The sequence below is a fragment of the Protopterus annectens genome, chromosome 1.part0, assembly GCF_019279795.1.
Source record: "Protopterus annectens isolate FY-2018-M chromosome 1.part0, PAN1.0, whole genome shotgun sequence".
Taxonomy (NCBI): Eukaryota; Metazoa; Chordata; order Ceratodontiformes; family Protopteridae; genus Protopterus; species Protopterus annectens.
In genome coordinates, this window is record NC_056725.1 from 1,531,201,459 (window position 1) to 1,531,217,391 (window position 15,933).

The following is a 15,933-nucleotide window of genomic DNA, read 5'->3' on the forward strand; positions in this document are numbered from 1 at the left end:
CTATATGCTCTTTGCCGTTAACCTAGTAATGTCCTATGACCCTATGAACATTGCACATGTCAATGTTGTTAAGGTGTGAATGTACTGTAGCTCTTTTTCTTCTTCTTTTTTCTTTTGGCTGCTTCCATTGGGGTCACCACAATGGATTTTCTTCCTGTTCTCTGCAACTTGCTCTGTCACCCCAACCACCTGAATGTCCTCTCTCATCACATCCATAACAATGTATTCCAATCTGGGTTTTGAGTTACTGTATTTATGTCCGCTGCTGCCATTTGGTTACATGTTCCTTCCATAACAGCTGTAGTAATATGCCTCCTGAGGACCTGGGATGATGCTATGTATAATGCTGATTTACTAATGCATGTGTTCTGATATTGGAATACATCCATATTCTTCACAGTTTTCATTCAACCACCAGAGGGGCAACTACAGTATGGCACAGGTGTGCATGTGTATACCTAGCATCTGGAAATGTCATCTGACATACAGCAATATTACATCAATGTGGTTACATGGGCACATGTGCCTGGGTTCATCAAAATGTTATAACACTGTTAAATACACAAGTAAAAAGAGAGTGTGCAGAGTGTAAAATCCACTAGTAACACAAAAACACTCCTGTAACCGACTCAAACACGCATAAGCACAAATCAGACCAAAATTTCATTCAGCAATTTAATTGAAAACACGTGCAGCAAAGTCTTAAAATTCCACCAAACAGTTGTTATAGTACTACATAAAATCAGTAAAGTAAAACCATCCGTTGCATAAATATCCAATGCAGAAATTAAGGTAAGCGCTTTCATCTGATCTAGTCACAGACTTTTTCAAAACCATAAAAAAGCATTGCATCATGGTATAAATAGTAGCTTAATCAAAATCAATAGACATTTAAAATAAATTAACATTTAAAGAAACAGGTTAAAACTGGGAAGTGAAAATTACACATGCTAGTACATTTGTAAAAAAGTGTGTGTTTTATGTATGCACTTTACTTTCTAGATAAATTGTTTTTCAAACCTTACAAAATGCCTTTATAACTTAAGTGCCCTTTGTTTCAGTACAGGCACCAAACATAAGTAGTCATTGATACCTGGTGGTTGGGTGGCATTTAGTGACAAATACCACATCAATTCCCTTCTCGCTAATTCATTACACCAGTCTCCTCCCCTCTCATTGTATCTGACCACTTCTAAAATATCAAATTTGTATCCTGTAAAGTTGTCACATTTCAGTGCATGTCTGTGCAAAGCATTGTTGTGGTTATGAGTTTCCATAGCATATGAGTGTTTGTAAATCCTTTTTCTCAGGGGTTTTTCAGTTTTGCCTACATAAAACATATTACACCCCTGACAAACACTGACATAAACTAAACCCTTGGTTTGAAAGTTCCCCCCTGCCAAGTAAATTCTCTGCGGCGGGTCACCTATCAATATTTCTGTATTTTCCAAAATAAGTGGACACTGGTTACATCTACCACATTTCTTTGTTCCCCTTCTTCCCTTTGTATTTAAAAGGGGATGTTCCAGGAGATGTTTCATTTTGTGTCCTAACTTATATGAAAATGATGGTCGTTTACCAAGGGACTGAATCAGGTCCTCTTTACCCTCCAAAATAACCCAGTTTTTATTGAGAATGTCCCTAATATTGTGGCTGAAGGAATCGTAATAGGTAACCATGGAATGTGAGTGAGTGGAACTAACCCCCGAGAAAGGTTGCTTCTTTCGAGGCTGGGGCTCCCCCAACAAAGGGGTATATCTAGTACTCCACCCACTCAGAATGTCCATACCCAGTTCATGAACCCAATCTTCTGGGTAACCTCTGTCAGTAAACATTTGAATTAACTGACCTATACGAGCCCCACTAATCATTTGACCTCTCACCAGATTCTTCTTGACGTAAAAGGGGTGATGACTTTTGTAGCTTAAAAAACTATTTGAGTATGTCCGTTTGTGATAAACCTTGGATATGAATGTGTTCATATTTGCGTCCCTAGTAATAGTAACATCTAAGTAATTAACAGTTGTGGAATCATAAGTGTGTTTAAATTTAAAATAATCACATATATTATTGATGTAGTCAACAACATTGTCAGCTACTACAAATTGTCCCTTTCACAAAATACAAATGTCATCAAGGTATCGCAAGTACAATAACCAGTTATTTGCAAAATCATTTCCAAAGATAAAACATTTTTCCCACATTGTCATAACCAGGTTTGCATACATCAGGGCACAACTTGACCCCATGGCAACCCCTTTTGACTGCCTGTAATATTCCCCCTCAAAAACAAAATAGTTATTGTTAAGGACTAATTCCATTAATTCCATAACTAGATTAATCATGTTGGCATTCAAGTCACTATATTCCAACAAAGCCTCTTGGAATAATTCAAGTCCAGTGTCATGAGGAATGGACCCAAACAAATTAACTACATCAATAGTTGAGAATCCTGTAGTTTCTTCAAAAAATTCATTTTGTATCCAGGACAAAAAGTCCCAGGAGTCGGATAGTATATAATCTATTCTGGACAATGTGTCCTTGAGAAGCTGGTCAACAAACACCCCTAGTGAATAAGTGGAAATGTTGTGTGCTGCCACTATAAGTCTGTAAGGGGGGTGTAACACATTTTTATGTACTTTAGGTATGCCGAAGACATTGGGGATGTAAGGATGTTTATTCTGTAAGACGTTCTCTTCATTAATCAGCCCCTGTAACACCTGTCCTCCAAAACCAACTGTACCATTCTATGGGAAATGTTAATCTCATTCAAACAAGCCACCTCATACTTATCAGTATCCTGCAACATATTGGTGATATCATTGACGTAATCAATTTTGTCTGCTAGGACTACTCCTGCTTCCTTGTTCGGCTTCATGACATGCATAGTGTCTGTACCACTTAACTGGTTAAGGAGTGTCGCTTTATCCTTAGTAAGGTTGGCTATGAAATTCATAAAATATTTCCCTAGTGCAAACTTTTTCATAATGAGCTAAAACAGGGTGCAAAGGGGGGGTAAACAAACTTCTTTTCCTAAACCTACTGGGTAAATAACCAATTTGCTCCCCTGTGTCTTGAAGAAATAAACGCAGGTTGAGCTTTCTAGTATAAAGTTTCAGTTCAGTCATAACCCCCGCTATGTCCGGCTTCCTAGCAGGAACAAATTTAAGTCCTTTTTCAAGTAAAGATAAATGGGTAACCGTAACTGGTTGTTCTGTGTAATTAAAATATTGAAACCATTTAAGCTCAAATGTTTGCCATTGAAACTGGAAATAACACCACTGGGGGGTATTATATTACTCAGTATCTGTTGAGGGTTCTTGGTTGTAACAAAACCTCTTGGGACGTCTCAGGGCCCTCACTCTTGGTGTCTGTTGCCCCCCTAAAAAATTCTGTCTGTTCCTGTCGTGATTTAAAATTCTTTCGGACCTACATAAGGGTGGATATTCTCGGTCGAAAACCTAGTCATGGTCTCAGTTAAAACTTTCTATCTGTACTTCATCATTCTCTCTCCCCTTACTTCATAACCTACTGAACCTGTTCTGTTTGTGTAGTCAACCCCATGATTATTTAGCACATTGTCACCATAATAGCTTTTAGGAAGCTGGTAAGCCTCCTTATATTTGTATTCCAACTCATCCCTCCTCAGTTTCCTTTCTTTTCTATTTATGTTGTCTTTAACTGTTGCTCAGTTTTACTAAAAATGTTGTCATATTTACTTTCAAAATTAATAAAACTTGCATCATTTAAAATATCACTGTTAAGTTTGTTTATATCCTCTAACAATCCCATTAATTTTATTATTATTTATTTTAATAATAAAATGAAGTAATTCCACACCATGTCTCTCGAACATGGCTAAAAGTTCATCTAACTCTTGTTGTCCCACAATCAGACCATTGGGGAATTTACTCATTCGTAGTCCCTTCGGTATTCTCTGCTGTTTAATACACTCAGCAAGGTACACATTGTGTATTTGTAAATTACGTACCTTGCTCATGTTAATTTCAAAGTCCTTAAGTCATTGATAAATGTCCAAATTCCTCATTTGTCTTGATTCCCGTAAATAGCAGGGGCTCATCCTGTACCCATCATTCAAAACAAATTTTCTTGGAGTTTTCCTGTGTGTGGTTGATGTTAACTTGCTGCCCACATGGAATACTTTTCAAAGAAGATAGTCCAACTGCTTGTTGTGAGCCCGATGTTCCTTCCCCATTTGGGTCAAAGGGAAGAGAAGATGATGTCATTGTTGCCATTTGAGAAGCCGCTAAGGCTGCTGGGGCTTGTAGTTTGTCCAGTGTCTTTTGCAGTTGCTGATACTGCAAAGACATAAGTTTATAGAAATGTCTGATGTTGTTTTCTTCACCTACAGTCACCATATAAGTGTTAGCTGCTTCCAAGTGAACTACCTGAGGTGTAGTTGAGTTGTTGGAATCCATAATTGTAATACGAAGGAAAGAAGGGGGACAAAGAAATGTGGTAAATGTAACCAGTGTCTACTTATTTTGGAAAATGCAAAAAATATTGATAGATGACCCACCACAGAGAATTTATTTGGCAGGGGGAAACTGTCAAACCAAAGGTTTGGTTTATGTCAGTGTTTGTCAGGGGTGTAATATGTTTTACATAGGCAAAACTGAAAGACCCCTGAGAAAAAGGATTTACAAACACTCATATGCTATGGAAACTCATAACCATAACAATGCTTTGTACAGACATACACTGAAATGTGATAACTTTACAGGATACAAGTTTGGCATTTTAGAAGTGGTCAGATACAATGAGAGGGGAGGAGACTGGTGTAATGAATTAGCGAGAAGGGAACTGATGTGGCAGTTATCACCAAATGCCACCCAACCACCAGGTATCAATGACCACTTATCTTTAGTGCCTGTACTGAAACAAAGGGCACTTAAGTTATAAAGGCATTTTATAAGGTTTGAAAAACAATTTAACTAGAAAGCAAAGTACATACATAAAACACACACTTTTTTACAAATATACTAGCATGTACAATTCTCACTTCCCAGTTTTAACCTGTTTCTTTAAATGTTAATTGATTTTAAATGTCAGTTGATTTTGATTAAGCTGCTATTTATACCATGATGCAATGCTTTTTTATGGTTTTGAAAAAGTCTGTGACTAGATCAGATGAAAGCACTTACCTTAATTTCTGCATTGGATATTTATGCAATGGATGGTTTTACTTTACTGATTTTATGTACCACTACAACAATTATTTGGTGGAATTTTAAGACTTTGCTGCACGTGTTTTCAATTAAATTGCTGAATGAACTTTTGGTCTGGTTTTTGCTTCTGGATGCTTGAGTCAGTTACAGGAGTGTTTTTGTGTTACTAGTGGATTTTACACTCCTGCACACACTCTTTTTACTTGTGGTTGGTGCTGAGCATTTGTCTGACTCACCCATTGCACAGTGGAATTACCTGTAATGAACTGCAACTTTTGAGAAGCGTACTTTTACAGTTATGGATTCCAACAACTCAACTACACCTCAGGTAGTCCAGTTGGAAGCAGCTAACTCTGATATGGTGACTGTAGCTGAAGAAAACAACATCGGACATTTGTATAAACTTATGTCTTTGCAGTATCAGCAACTGCATGGTTAACACCATTTTAAACTTGTTCAAATTAAACTGATTGTTTTTTGCTTTTTGAGATCTGATGAAGCATGTTTTCACATGTGAAAGCGCTTATCCATTGATTGTACAATAAATCTGATTATAATTTTAAGCCTGGTGGTCCTGCCTTGTGTTTCTTTTTGGATTCCTGGCATTTTCTTAGCTTGGACCTTTGGGTAGCAGGATACATTTTTGCTTTTTTGACCCGAATGGGGAAGGAACATTGGGGTCACAACAAGCAGTTTGATTATCTTCCTTGAACAGTATTCCATGTGGGCAACAAGTTAACATCAACCACATGCAGGAAACCTCCAGGAAAATTTGTTTTGAATGATGGGTACAGGATGAGCCCCTGCTATTTATGGAAGCAAGACAAACAAGGAATTTGGACATTCATCAACGGCTTACGGACTTTGATATTAACATGAGCGAGGTACGTAATTTACAAATAGACAATCTGTACCTTTCTGAGTATAATAAACAGCAGAGAATAACAAAGGGGCTGCGAATGAGTAAACTTCCCATCAGTCTGACTGTGGGACAATAGGAGTTAGACGGACTTTTAGCCATGTTCGACAGACATGGTGTGGAATTACTTAATTTTATTATTAAAATAAATAATAATAAAATTAATGGATTGTGAGAGGATATAAACAAACTTAACGGTGATATTTTAAATGATGCAAGTTTTATTAATTTTGAAAGTAAATATGACAACATTTTTAGTAAAATTGAGCAACAGGTTAAAGACAACATAAATAGAAAACAAAGGAAACTGAGGAGGGATGAGTTGGAATACAAATATAAGGAAGCTTACCAGCTTCCTAAAAGCTATTATGGTGACAATGTACTAAATAATCATGAGGTTGACTACACAAACAGAACAGGTTCAGTAGGTTATGAAGTAAGGGGAGAGAGAATGATGAAGTACAGATAGAAAGTTTTAACGGAGACCATGACGAGGTTTTCAACCGAGAATATCCACCCTTACGTAGGTCCGAAAGAATTTTAAATCATGACAGGAACAGACAGATTTTTATAGGGGGACAACAGACCCGAGAGGGAGGGCCAAGAGAGGCCCCAGGAGGTTTTGGAACAGCAAGAACCACAACAGATGCTGAGTAATATAATACCCCCAGTGGTGTTATTTCCAGTTTCAATGGCAAACATTTGAGCTTAAATGGTTTCAATATTTTTAATTACACAGAACCAGTTATAGTTACCCATTTTTCTTTACTTGAAAAAGGACTTAAATTTGTTCCTGCTAGGAAGCCGGACATAGCGGGGGTTATGACTGAACTGAAACTTTATACTAGAAAGCTCAACCTGCGTTTATTTTTTCAAGACACAGGGGAGCAAACTGGTTATTTACCCAGTAGGTTTAGGAAAAGAAGTTTGTTTATCCCCCTTTGCACCCTGTTTTAGCTCATTATGAGAAAGTTTGCACTAGGGAAATATTTTATGAATTTCATAGCTACAGGGAAAAGTTTTACAATCTTACTAAGGATGAAGCGACACTCCTTAACCAGTTAAGTGGTACATGTCATGAAGCTGGACAAGGAGGCAGGAGTAGTCCTAGCAGACAAAATTGATTACGTTAATGATATCACCAATATGTTGCAGGATACTGATAAATATGAGGTGGCCTCTTTGAATGAGATTAACATTTCCTATAGAAAGGTACAGTTGTTTGTGGAGGACAGTTTGCTACAGGGGGTGATTAATGAAGAGTTGTTTAACTTCTTACAGAATAAACATCCTTACATCCCCACTGTCTTTGGCATATCTGAAGTACATACAAAATAAACTACTTGCTAGCATAAGTAAGTCCAATAACTTGTCAGGCGACAGCCTTTTCTCCAATACTGCTGGGAAACACTGGAACCTTCTACCTATTGATCTCACTCTACTACCTTCACTGTCACTCTTTAAGCAAAAACTCAAAAGTCACCTAAAAACACACTGGCTATGTCCCTGCACTAACCCTGATTAATCTACTACCTTTCCTATTTTTATCTTCATACTGCCTCTGGATACACCATCATACTCTACATACCCCTCAGTATGCTAAAAACTGGTAATTGTAAAACATATATAACCACAAGCATATATGTTAACTAGCAATGAACTCTAATGTATCTCTCTTATCAAATGATCACATGACTGTTATATTACTTTATACTCAACCTTCTTAGTATTGTACTTTTTAAACTCCTTCTTTTAATACTAAATACCTCTTACTTTATTTGTTATACAATTGTATATTATATTTTGTGCTATGTTGAGCTTTTCTCCCCAGGCCTCTACTGAAAATGGAAATATATCCAGTTGGACTAGCCCGGTCAACAAATGTAAAATAAATAAATAAATAAATAAAAATAAAATGTGTTACACCCCCCCCCCCCCTTACAGACTAATAGTGCCAGCACACAACATTTCCACTTATTCGCTAGGGCTGTTTGTTGACCGCCTTCTCAAGGACACATTGTACAGAATAGATTATGTCAAAGGAAAAAACTTCAAAGACCAATACACATAAGGTTCAGTTAAGGCACATTTAATAACTTTCTGCAAGGAGATAAAAACATGCAAATACAGGATTTTGCCTAACTACTAACAGGAAGTATGCTATTCTTATACTATTCTACAAGACATGGCCTTTTATAGCTGATGTAATTAAACACAACTTTCAGTATTGTTATACAGCAGATGTTACTCAGATTTTCTGCTGACATGACTGGATTTATGAAAAACATTTTGAGAAAAGCAACCTGGCCTTGGTGGGCCTTAGCCCATTACAAGCTTCTATTGTGTATTTCTAATACATGTGTTACATTTCAAGGTACTTCTCTAACTAAGGCACAAGCAAATGCTGATTGCAGTTCGTATTTTCAAGCAGTCTTTGTTCTAATTATCTATAGCTTCTGCAGCTGTGTATTTTCTCACAGCACAAGCAGAACTCCTTGTCTAAGTCTCATAACATTAATACAAGTGATATTGTTCTAGTAATTATTTTCCTGACACAAGCAGAAATTATCTGCTTTCCTGTAAATTTCCAAAGCATAAGCAAAGAATATAGCTGCGCATATTTCATGACAATACAAGGTTAGAAAGCTTCTGCAATTCGTACAGATTTATGCAGTGTGAAATAGAATAAATGTGTTAACCCTTTTCAAGCCTTAAATGCACTAAGCATATTACTAATACATACACTAATACATATTTTTCTGACATTTCCCCCCTTTTAATACTTTTATTCTACTTTCAAAATAAGCATAAACAGTTTTTTCTTCCCCTAACCTCTTCCCACTTAGGATTTGCAGTTAAGAGAGTCATTCAGTTTAAACTTATGAAAGCATTTTCAATCTTTTAACAGTTCTTCAAACTCAGTACTTTGATATAAGGTTTCAGAAACTGACATGTCTATAAAGTCTTTAATCAGTCTTTTCATGCAGGGGATGCCACAGCAAACACATACTCCCAGTAGGAGCATTCCTACACAAATGGCAATCAGGATACTCATTAGGATAGTACCCCACCCCGTAAACCATTTCTGGAAAAAGTCCATCAGTGGGTTTGGTCCTGGTTTGGTCATGGCCGACACTTGCTGAATTACCTCAAGGTGATTGTCTATCTCGTGTTTATGTTCAGGAATATACGAACAGCACTCCTCCTGGATTAAAGCGCAAGTACCTCCTCTCGCCACTAGGGTATTGTCTGGATTTTGAGGCCGGAACGCATGATAAGAGGTAAAACCTGATAGTGCTGGGGTGCTCTCAGGAGCCTTGAACCAGGTTTCTGTCACTGCACAGACATCGATGTTCTCCATACTGAGAAGGGCCTCGAGTGCGTGCATTTTGAGATTTAGACTTCTGGCATTGAGCAGCATTACCCTTAGTTTTTTTCCTTTTTTGTGTTCTAGGGTGGTAGGTTTAGAATTTGAGCCTTGCCTAAAAAAGGCACTATGGGGTGGCAAGGCCTTTGCCAATATCCGGAATCCCAGGGTGACAGGTGCAAGCCGTCCCTTGTGAAGCAGCATGGCTTGTCCAGCATGTCATCCCAGGCAGACAGACATTGGATCCCCTTTGAATGACACCAGAGTTTAAGCCAATTGTTAAAGCTGATCATCTTATCTCTGTATTGTGGCATCATTCTTGGTGAAGGTAGGATACTGCTCAAGGTCAGGGTCATACCTGCCTGGGCTACATAATCAGAGAGCTCCTCAATGTCTCTTTCATGTAGTCCAAGGAGGTATCGTCTCAGGTCGTTTACACCAGTGTGGACAATGACTGAGTCGTATTTGTACCTGCTGTTGAGAGACCTGAGTGCTTGCGTTATGTGGCGGATTCTAGCGCCCGACAGGCAGCTTACTGTGACCTTCTCCTTACTCATTCTGGTGAGCGGGACATCAGTGTGTCTGACTATGGAGTCACCAATGACTAGTGTGTCTGGCATTGTGTTTGGCCTTAAGGGCTGTGACTGTTTGACACTCTGACTGTGAGGTCTATGTGTTGCAGGTGTTGTGTTCTGAGGTGGTGGTTGTTTGGGTGTCTGCTTTGGTGGCCTCTGCTGTTTTGGTAGATTTTTGATCAGAGCCGCTGAGTATGTCTTTGTGTGTTTATGTGTATGATTTGAGGTTGTGATGGTACTATGTGAGACTGGGTCTATAGTGTGTGTGGTAACCTTCTCCTCCTGACTGGTCTTGCCAGTCCTATGTTGAGAGAGCTCAGCCTCCAGTTTGGCCGTATAGTTACATCTCTCGCATGTATTTGTGTTTTGTGGGAGGAGGAGAGGGTTGTCTGTGTACATGAGGCAATTGTAACATTGCCTCAATATTCTTAGGTTCACCAGCTGAGCAGGAGAGGACACTAGCAACTGATCCCTCGACATGCTAGAAGGACTAGACAAAAAAACTTTAAAAGAGATTCCGGGGGACGTGGGTGACCGAGAAATGGGGGTTTGCCTTTTTGGGGTGCTATCTATAAGAGTGCCGTATCAAGGTAATAAGTACTGTAGGAGCAAGTGCTAGGTTTAACAGATAGAGAAAAGTCTACTTGGAGTCAAGTAGAGATGATCTTTTTAGGTATTAGAGAAAGTGCTAGTAACAGGGATGCTTAAAGGTAAGATTGAAAAGAATGCACTCTGCAGTGTGCACTAGAGAAGTTAGATATGAAAGTAGGTAACTTGAGTTTTACCTGTTTAAAAAGTTAAGGTTTAGTGGAGAGTTACTATTTTTAAACAGCAAGATGGACTGAAAGGGGTGGTTACTTTTGTATTTTGGTACTATGAAATATTGTAAGATGGCCGATAAATTTAAATAATTGAAGGGGTGGGATTTCAAAAGTGATGGTTTTGTGATTACTCACATAAGCCAGTGAAAGTAGAGAGAAATGAGATATATGGTCAGATTAACATAAGAGGCGGGCAACTAGAAAGACAGTGGTATTTAACAAGACAACTTAAATGGGTGGGAGGGAGGAAAAATTCTGCCTGACTCAGAACAGAGAGAGCTGTGGTCTCTTTTGAAGTTTTAATATGCTGTTAAAACAGAATGCAAGCAAAACACAAGGTAAAGAAAACAAACTACAGTATTCAAAATATAGAAAGGCAATACAGAAATACAAAAAATAACAGCAAACTAACCTTCCCTTCACAGCAAAGTGTAGCAGAGTCTGGATGAGCCTTTCTGGTAAAGCTCTGAAATGTTTTAGTTTACTCCTTAAATAGAAATTTTAGTTCCTAGCTCCACCCCCTCTGTTAACAAGTGATTAACCTTAAGTGACCTCTTCTGTCTTATGAATGAGTCCTTAATTAATCAGTTCTTATTTCTGCCTGACTCAGAACAGAGAGAGCTGTAGTCTCTTTTGAAGTTTTAATATGCTGTTAAAACAGAATGCAAGCAAAACACAAGGTAAAGAAAACAAACTACAGTATTCAAAATATAGAAAGGCAATACAGAAATACAAAAAATAACAGCAAACTAACCTTCCCTTCACAGCAAAGTGTAGCAGAGTCTGGATGAGCCTTTCTGGTAAAGCAACTCGCACTCGAGGCCCTTCTCAGTATGGAGAACATCGATGTCTGTGCAGTGACAGAAACCTGGTTCAAGCCTCCTGAGAGCACCCCAGCACTATCAGGTTTTACCTCTTATCATGCGTTCCGGCCTCAAAATCCGGACAATACCAAGAAAGGAGGGGGGGTATCCATATTCATCAAGGACACCTACACCTCAAGACTGGTGGCAACGCACGATGCATCGGAGACCATCCAGGTGCAATTAACCATAGGCAAGACTGCTCTGCAAATTGTAGCATGTTACAGGCCACCCTCACAAACTCAGGAACCTCACATGGCCTTCCTGAAAACACTAGAGGGGATAAATGTATCACCAAACACCATCATACTAGGTGACTTCAATTACCCTAATATAGACTGGGAACACTACTCAAGCCCAAACACCCTAGCCCAAAAGTTCCTGGAATTCATAAACTCAAATGCCATGGAACAACTAGTCACCATTCCCACAAGAGGAGAAAACATACTTGATCTCATCATCACGAACATGGGAGCACAATGTTCAACACCGGAAGTATACCCCTCACTGGTGAGATCAGATCACAAACTAATCTCGCTGGAGGTCCTCATCCCACCCCCACCTGAAATAAAAAAGACCACAGTAAAGAACTTCTCGAAAGCCGACTTCACACTTCTAAAGACTAGTGTGGTCTCCTTTAAGGCCCCCGAGCTGGAGGAAAACAGTACTCAAGCCGCTGAATCACTTACAAATGCCTTCTACCAGCACCTGCAGGACTGCATGGATAAGGCAATCCCAAGCAAAACAAAGACTCTTTGTACCAAAGGCAAGCATCCAGTCTGGTGGACCCCAGCCATAAACAAACTCTACAACAAAAGGAGGAAGCTACTACAAGATAGAGCAAAATCCTTAAAGGTAAGACACCCTTGCTCACTATAAGTAAAAACTAAGAGCTCTCATAAAATCATCCAAAGCAAATTTTGAGAGAAAAATAGCTAAAGACTCAAAAGACAATCATAAGGCCTTCTTTAGCTATGTTAGAAACCTGGGAGGAAACTCCCAGATATGCTCAGAACTAGTTCAAAATGATGTGAAGATTACTGATCCTACAGACATTGCCAACATACTGGCTGACAGGTTCAGTGCAAACTTCTCCCCCCCAAAAGGAGAGATATCTATACCAAGCGATTGCAGCCCCCAAACATCTCCAACGCCCAAGTGAGAACTGCTCTCTCCAAAGCAAAAAACACAGCATCCATGGGACCTGATGGTGTCCCCGGCTGTGTGCTCCACGAACTCAACGAGGAATTAAACCCACAGCTAGGACAGCTGTTTAATCATAGTCTTACCTCTGGATACGCATTCCAGGAAGTGGCGCACTGCAACTGTGGTCCCACTTCACAAAGGCGGTGCCTCCACCGACCCTGGAAATTACCGGCCCATTAGCTTGACAAGCCTTATCTGCAAAGTCATGGAGAGGATCATAATGGACCTCATAAATAAAGACATAGGGAATTTGCAGACTTTGGATCCATCCCAGTTTGGCTTTGTCAAAGGCAGATCATGCCTTCTAAACTTGGTTGACTTTTTCGGAACAGTCACCAAAGCCATTGATGAGGGAAAGGCAGTCCATACAGCCTACCTCGATCTGGCGAAGGCCTTTGATACAATACCCCACTCGGGTATCATTGAAAAACTCATCAGCTTAAATGTTAACCCATACATCACAAGATGGGTTGCAAACTGGCTGAGTGATAGAACCCACAGTGTCAGAGTTGCTGGCGCCATGTCAGACTCAAAGCCTGTCACAAGTGGTGTACCACAGGGCTCAGTCCTGGGCCCACTCTTGTTTGGCATCTACTTTTCCAGTACAAGCAAACACAGGAGGGTTATGGCTGACAAAGTTTGCAGATGACTGCAAACTGGGCCATAGTAGAAAACACATCTGACACAGATATCCTTCAGAAGGGTCTCACAGAAATGGATAACTGGTGCCAGAGCCATGGCCTAAAGTTAAATGCCAAAATGCATAGTCATACCCTTCGGGAAAAACAGGGTTACCCTAGCTACCAAATAGGTGGCAATCCACTGAGCACAGAAGAAGTTATCAGGGACCTGGGGACCCAGGTTGATAGTAGTCTGTCATTCGACACCCATGTAGCTAAAGTAGTTAGGAAGACCTTCTACATTGCCCACCTTATCATGAAGGGATTCTCATCTAGATCAAGGGAGGTCATAGTCTCCTTATACTCATCACTCATCAGACCAATGATTGAGTACAATGCCCCATTCGGAATGTATCTGACTCGACACTTGCAGCAGCTGGAGAGGCCACAAAAGTTCCTCACCAAAAGGATAAAGGGTCTCAAACATCTATCCTATGCTGCCCGACTGAAAGAACTCCAGCTCTATTCAGTCGCCACGCTTGCTCAGAGGTGACCTTTGCCTAACATACAAGGCCATGTCAAACCCAGATTTGATGAATATGCTTCACCTCAAAAATCTAGATCCATCAGAGCCACAAGGGCGGAGACTTAAACCTCGACACGGCTATTAATAGGGCGTGCTGGAGGGATAGATTCATCACCCAAAGACTCCTATGCTGTGGAATAAAATCCCGGTATATGTGAGGCAGAGCACCTCGCTGGCCTTGTTCAAGAGAAATCTTGACCAATGGATGGGAGATCGCAGATATACCCCAGGGATTACCTCAGTGTCACTGCTCAACAGAGGCACAGCAAAATAATGGGTATAGTTCCCCATACTAAAGGGGTGGCGTAAGCCACAAAACTATGGGCTAGGCTTGTAAATGCCCTCGGGCAGATAGCCTAGTATGAACCTATGAACCTATGAACCTAAGAGCCATGCAGTTTTGAAGCACTACAGTTCTCATGGCATTCAATTCATCAGTCAACAATTCGAGAGTGGAAAAAGTTGCATTGCTCATTACTTCAAGAAGTTTTGATAGATTTCTCAGCTCCCAGATCGAATTCACTGTTCCATATGCTGGCAATATGCCTGCCCACGATATAACACTATCACTCAAGTCCATGTGTGTCAGTCCATTGCCTATAGAATGATGGTTTTTCCAATGTGCATTGATTTGCCCCACTGGATTCACAGGTTTCTTGATGACTTCTCGGACATTCAGAATTTTTCCTCGAGGCAAAACTGCAGTGTGTCGTATGGCCGGAACCAGGTAACCCAAAAAACAACTGCTGGACCAATTCTCAGGTAACCACTTGTATGCCTTTCTGCCACATACAAAATAACAGTCCTCTACTTTAGTAGTAACTTTGCTATGAATATACACTTGCCCTGCATGAAACATTTTTCTATCAATTATAGACAGTTGTTTATAAAGAACAGAATTATGTTTTACTTCATTAATTGTTTTGTGCATCAATTCAAGAAATTAATCATAGTTTGTATTACAATAAGAACCTGCATTGTTAGCTTTAGTGTAACATTTATAAGGAACAGTCACATTGCAATTGCTCCAACCCACCTGAACAGTATCATTTTTATAAAAACACACAGTTCTCTTTTGTGGAACAGACAAGTGCAATGCTATTTTATCTTGTGATATAATGGTTGAGGTATCATAAATCAAGTTTTCCCAGGTCTCGTTGACCCCTAGGGGGACTGTAGTCATTAATAACCCCCCCGTATGCTGTTGGCAAAGATGTGCAAATCCAGCAATTCAAAACATTGAAAGTCTCAGCATACACATATTTACTTGCCTGGTAAGTGTTGAAGTTTGGATGCCAGTCTATGAGTAATGCTTCATGTTTATTCAGTTTAGTTTGTGTGGCTGGGAAAAGGAATGGCCACAACAAAAAGATTATTGTCACTAGTACAGTTAACAGGATGATTATGCAATACTTCTGAGGAAATGGTTGTTCTGCATTCCTGTTTTTTCTGGATTCTATCATTTTTGCTCTTGACATGTGACAAGATTTTTGTCCAGTTCAAAGTTCTTAACTAGTTTGCAATGCGTCAGGGGGATCCACGAGGCACGCTCTGCGATCTTGACTGCAGTGGGTGTTGACAGAAGCACTTGATATGGACCTTCCCACTTTGGTGACATCCAATTCTTCTTCTTTATTGTCTTCACCCAGATCCAGGTACCTGGAAACACTGCCACTTCTGATGGTCTGGTTTGTTCTTTATCTGAAGCAGAATTTGACTGCAACAGATGTTTAGAATTCAACAAATTTCTCATATACTCTGCTAGTGTGCAGTCGGCTTCCTGGTCT